We start from the raw sequence: 6,006 nt of genomic DNA, 5'->3' as shown, positions 1-6,006 counted from the left end.
TCATCTTCTTCACTATCATCATCTTCATCATCACCTACAACTACACTCTCTTCCCACGATCCATATTTACATCATCTACATCTACATCTTCATCTTCATCTAAATCTAAATCTAAATCTAAATCTACATCTACATCTAAATCTAAATCTACATCACTCATAACTGTTTGCTTTCTTCTTTTTGATTTCCTAACTCTACACCACTTACTACATTACTTGGGATCATCCGCTTTCCGATCCCCTCTACGGACGATGCCGAGGTAGTTGTTGCCGCCTTTCTTTTTTTTCGGGCTCCCTAATGACTAACTACTACTCCCCCACCTAACAACTTCTTAGCACCGCGGAAAACACTTTTTGCTACATTCTTCACATTCACATTCTTTGTTCGAGGCATTGCTACAAAATAAATAGGAGTTAAAAAATATGAGGCATTCACTATACTTATTTGTTCCATAATTTCATATAGTCGGTGTTTCCGGCACCAAGCATGGAAGCACAATCAGGACTACAATATCCCTCTCATGCATGCATGCATGATGATGGCTTCACGACAAGAGGAATTCACTTCAACAATTTATCAAGGCCCTACTATTCCCATCGACAAACTGGATTATCGATTATGAAATCCTACCTAAACTAACAATTAGGTACAAGATAACGATACACAAACAAACGAGAAGTTATGGCCGAGTCGTTAGGGTAGCTCATGTGGCATAATTGTATTGAAGTTCGTCAATGACATACAACTATACAAGTATCAATGCAAGAAGCCAAGAACTATACAATTAAAAGCGAGAAGGGAAACTAATTATTCACAAGTTAACGGCTAAAACCTAGAAGTAGAACTCATATCCGTCGATGAATTTTTTTAATTTTTATAGTTAACTTTATCTATACCATAACATCCTCAAATTTGCCGTTTTAAAGAAGTGTTCCGATTGTTGACCATCATGAATATGTAATACCCATCCAACATAAAGCTTAATCAAGAAGACTCCAACGTTTTCTAGGGATGATTTGCAATGATAAAGAGCACTATTCTAGAATAAGGAGATTTTGTTTAGAAAATAATTGTCCATAACGCTAAAACCTAGCTTTTGAGAACAATTAGCAAAATGAGTGTAAGTGCTAGATTAGCCTCGGTAAAACCAATACAAGATGCCCAAACACCATTTCTACTTTTGTGCACGTGGTGCGAAGATACAAATGTTGGGCTCACCAAATATTTATCGACAAAAGTCACAAAACCTAAACCAATTGATTATAGTTGAGACTTGAGAGTAAACCTGAAAAACAATCCCGGGAAGAACAAGAAGAAAGAATATTAAACCTGGAAGGTTAATCAATATCCTAAGTTGGTACCATCCATTACGGCTAGTTGGCTCTTGGGCATGACATATTTCTTTATCACGGATCCTACATAAACATGTACAAAGCAAAATTACCTAATATAAAGTGCCTCCCGACTAAATGTCTCACGGTGACTTTTAAGCCGCACACTCATTTTACCACTCATAAAGTCCAGAGTCCGACAAGACATGACAAATGGACAATGGATCACATTTTCTTACTTTACATAGAAGAGGAATAAGATTCCCCATGTGGGAACTATGAGATCCTCCAAAGACACTAGTTCCTTAAGGGTTGTGAATTTGTGACGGATTGGTGGTAAATGACTTAGAATTGAATAATCCACCACTTAAAATTCTCCGAATAGGTGAAACTATTCACGAGAAAACAAGCACTTTCGAACAATGCACAAAGATAAAAACATGGTGCATGAGTTCACCGACTTTTAGCAACATACATCAAAAAGCATGAACAGATTCGACACGGTTAACTAAGATCACCACTCGATCTCTTTATCTTGGAAACCTCAAAAGAAACCCAATTGAAATACAGTAGGAACACCTTCAATTGACTTTTCCAAATAAAAAAAATTATTCGAGAAACCTTTTATTTTGTGATCAACACCCTAAAAGTCTAAAACATAGGTGAGTATGAAAACCAAAAAGTAGTGAATGCATGAAAATGATTCTTCATATTGCACCTGATATTCTCATATACTATGATAATAATGTCACCAAAACTGTACGTCTAGGTAAATATACTACTTGTTACATGTATAAAAACTACAGGTTGAGTATTGTATGGTTATGGTTGGACTTTTTATGAGAATAGCAAGTCTATGGGTTAGGGTTACTGATCCTTTGGGAAAACAGAGATTCAATAATATCGTATTCTTTTTATAAGGGGGTGTATACTTATAGTGAAGTTAATGTATACAAGATCTAAAAAGACGGGATAAATCGACTTACATTGTGTATTCAGGTTGCTATATGCTAAATGGAAATTAACTGTGGATCTAGTGAAGTACATTTAACAATCCGTCATTTTTTCTATCATCTTCTTTTTTTTTCGATAAAAATAAAAATACTTAATACTCAACATTATAATGTCAACATACTCAACATTATAATGTCAACATTCTAATGGTCTCTTAAATAATCAAATTATGAACATGGCTATGCAAACAAGCATTTTTATTTCTCTAATGAAAGTGGTAATTGAGTGGCTTACCGATTCTGCGACTGGCGCCCGTAATCCAGAAAACCTTATTAGAAGAAATAAAAAATAAAAAAAAAAACTAATGTTAGAAGCAAATGAAATGAGTATTGAAAAAGGAAATGAAATGAGTTAGTGCTAAAATGTTTTAAATGTATTGTGTGATCAAGACTATGGTCTGAACATTAGTGATACAGACTATGGTCTAATTATGATCAAAACTAATATAAAATGGTATAATTATGATCAAGACTATGGTCTGAACCCCATATACACAGTGATACAGGTAAGAACTCTGGAATCAGCGCCCAAATAAATCTAAAATGTTTGAGCTCAAAGGAATTTGAAACTTACCGATCAAAAAAAAAAAGGAATCTAGTTGATCGAGATCGAGATCGAGATCGAGATCGAGATGGTGGATTTGATCGAGATCGAGATCGTGGGTTTGATTTGATCGAGATCGTGGGTTTGGTTTGATTTGATCGAGATCGAGATCGTGGGTTTGATCGAGAACGACGAGGGTTTGAAGGTAAAGGTGGTAGCCGGTTTTCCAGTTTATGGGATATTTGGTTGGGGGGTGTACGAGTCCAAGTTGTGCCCAACACAATGGGCAGACTCCGGCCCAACTCGGGGTCTGCCCAACACAAATTGGAGTCTGGCAGTAATAGGACCCTTTGTTTTTGAGGCGGTGCCACCTGTACTCTCCTGATTCGGTTTCGCCAATTCATTTCCTTGATTCCCACTGCCTGTTGTAGCCCTGCTGACTGTGCCCCATATGTCCTTTTCCTAGATTTTTTTGTCGCCATTCGATCTGAAACTGCCACCCTCTCTGGTGCCTTGCTCCGAGGACCTTTATATTTAGACCTCGGATCTTGTAGTTCCTTCAAAAAATCTCCATCTCTAGGATCTTTTTATGGATCCCATTCTAAAATGACTCTATCTTGAATACCTCGACCCAACTTATAAGCTTTAGCCCTTGTTTTATTAGATCATTTAAGCAGACTGTTTATATGAACTCTCCCCTTCATCTGTTTTACTTTAGGGATTTCAAGGAATGTCGAACACTCATTGTAATCGTGGTGTGGCCACAATAATAACAGAAAAAGGTGCTCATTCATACTTAAAAGTAACTGTGTACTCTTTGTTATTTTCTAATACTATTACCTATTCTTGAACAAGTTGTCTTCTGATCGGGAAATCTACTTGGACCCTTGAGAAAGAAGAGCCTTCTTCTGAACCTCCAACCGCGTCTAGAGCAGTAACCAGACCAAAGGCACTTCCTATTTTATGAATATTTTCCCATTGTAATCTCTCCGCCGGTAACCCATAAATCTGAATCCACATTTTGAAGTTTGCAAAATCATACTTATCTAAAGGTTGATCTCTGACCCATTCTTTGAAGGAGATGACAAACCCATGTATAAGCCATGGTCCATTGTCAAGCACAAAATCCACTGCTTTCTGGGTAGTAAATTTGACTTTAAAGACACCTTTCGTGAGTGATGATAGATAGAATTTCTTTGGTATTTTCCAGTTCTTTATTAACTGGGTTTTGATATCTTCGTCTTCAAATCTTCTTGGAGAGAAAAGTTTTCCTACTACTGAAAACTCCCAATCCTTCTTATCACTTTCTTTCAGGTCTCCTAGTCTTATTCTTCTTGGAAAAGATGGGAGATTCCACTTCTTTTCCATTTCTGATTGTAAATCATCAATAACCAAAGCTTCTAAGATAAAACCGTCCTCCGTTTCCATAGTTGAGCAACCATAAACAGAAAGAAAGAACTTAAAAGAGCTGTAGAGAGAAGTAATTAAGGAGAAATAAAAAAGAAAGTTTTATGCTTTTAGTAAGAAGAAGACCTGATATTGATGAGAAAAAAGTGTAGGGAATAGATGAGAAAACACTGGTTTTAATGTTCAAAGAAAGTTTCCTGATATTGATGAGAAAAAAGTGTAGGGAATAGATGAGAAAACACTGATTTTAATGTTCAAAGAAAGTTTGCTGAATTAATGGTGATTTTGTGTGGATCTAGGATTGGTTAGAGGGGTTTTTCGAGGTAGGAATAAATTAAAAATATATTAAAGTTTCTACGCATATTTTTCTCTCTCCGTGCGTACGACTCCATCTCCTTTACTAATAACAAACTCAACTCTGAAACTAGATGCTTCTATTTAAAATGACTTGCCAACTAGAACAATAGGTGTTTTCCTTTTAATTAATGAAATTTCTAACTAATCAAAATAAGCGAAAAATAATTAGGAATAAATATTATAACTAAAGTAGGATTTCAAAGTTTCATCTATATAATTTGTGCACAATTTTCTCAATCTCATTCATTTTATATAACTCAAATTACACCATGACTAGATGCATTTAATTCGGATAATCGATCTTTAGACATCAATATTAACGTAAAATATATAAACTTTAATTTCTCGCTCTTTTGAACCCTGAATAAATTAAATCTAACTATTGCATGGCAAAATAAGTACACATTATCAAAGGACTCATGTCACGCCCCGAGACCCAACACACATCCCGAGGACGTGGAATGAATCTCGAGGCCGACACCTATCCCAATTCTACCGAAATTTCGGCAGAGTTTTCTTTGTTTGATCGACATTCGTAAACCCTAAAACCTGTCATAAATCTGTCATAAACCTGTCATAACCTGGAAATCCTAACTACAGCCTTCCAACAACCATATATATACAACCCAACCTTCTAAACCACATTACATCCATCCACCATCGTAAGTGTAAGCTGCGACTTGAATACATCAAATATTACATCAAAATGAATTTAAGCTCTCTCTATATATACAACCAAAATGACTAGACTATTACTATACAACCAAAGAAAAAGAGCTATGCTCATTATATACAAACAAAAGAATAACCTAGATTATTTCTATATACGATTAAAATATAAACTTGACTGTCTCTCGTCAAGCATAAGGGAATCCTCCCAAATCACCATAACTGGTCATCACTAGGGTTAGGGAAACCCCCTCCAAGAATCGCCGCCTGAAATATTAAGTAGGATGAGCAAACAACTATGCCAAGAGAAACATACATAGCCAATAAATAGACTACTTATAACAAAAGCGGTTAAAACATGCGAGGTTTTATAATAATATCAAAATATCGTGACTATACAATAAGTCACTAGCTAGCATAAATCATATCGGCATGCTTCTTTAATATTCAAAATATAGCTTTCACAACCATCATACAACTATTGGCGCCGTGATCCTATTAGAATGGTGAGGTGCGGTACCGGTACAAATCAATTACAGTAATCTCGGTTCAAGACTTCCGGTGTGAACCATGCACCGTTGTTTTCTTGATTTTTTCTGCGTGGAGAGATGAAATGCCGTTGTTGTGTTTCAGACACACACAAAATCCCCAAAGCTTTTAGGGCTCGGTGGGCTCTGTGACCACG

At 36.1% G+C, this 6,006-nt stretch overlaps 1 long non-coding RNA gene across 1 annotated transcript; it reads right to left on the bottom strand.

Annotated features, from left to right (window-relative positions):
- Window positions 1-311: 311 nt before the first annotated feature.
- LOC147504816 (uncharacterized) lies at window positions 312-4,516 on the bottom strand. Its single transcript, XR_015220462.1, has 3 exons — window positions 3,729-4,516; window positions 2,580-2,613; window positions 312-395 (listed from the first exon to the last, which is right to left on the bottom strand). It is a non-coding gene; the product is annotated as an uncharacterized LOC147504816 (long non-coding RNA).
- Window positions 4,517-6,006: the final 1,490 nt, after the last annotated feature.

This window comes from Coptis chinensis, chromosome 4, assembly GCF_015680905.1.
Source record: "Coptis chinensis isolate HL-2020 chromosome 4, ASM1568090v1, whole genome shotgun sequence".
In the NCBI taxonomy this organism is placed as follows: Eukaryota; Viridiplantae; Streptophyta; class Magnoliopsida; order Ranunculales; family Ranunculaceae; genus Coptis; species Coptis chinensis.
Note: the sequence above shows the minus strand (reverse complement) of the source record. Positions and strands in the feature narration are given on the sequence as shown.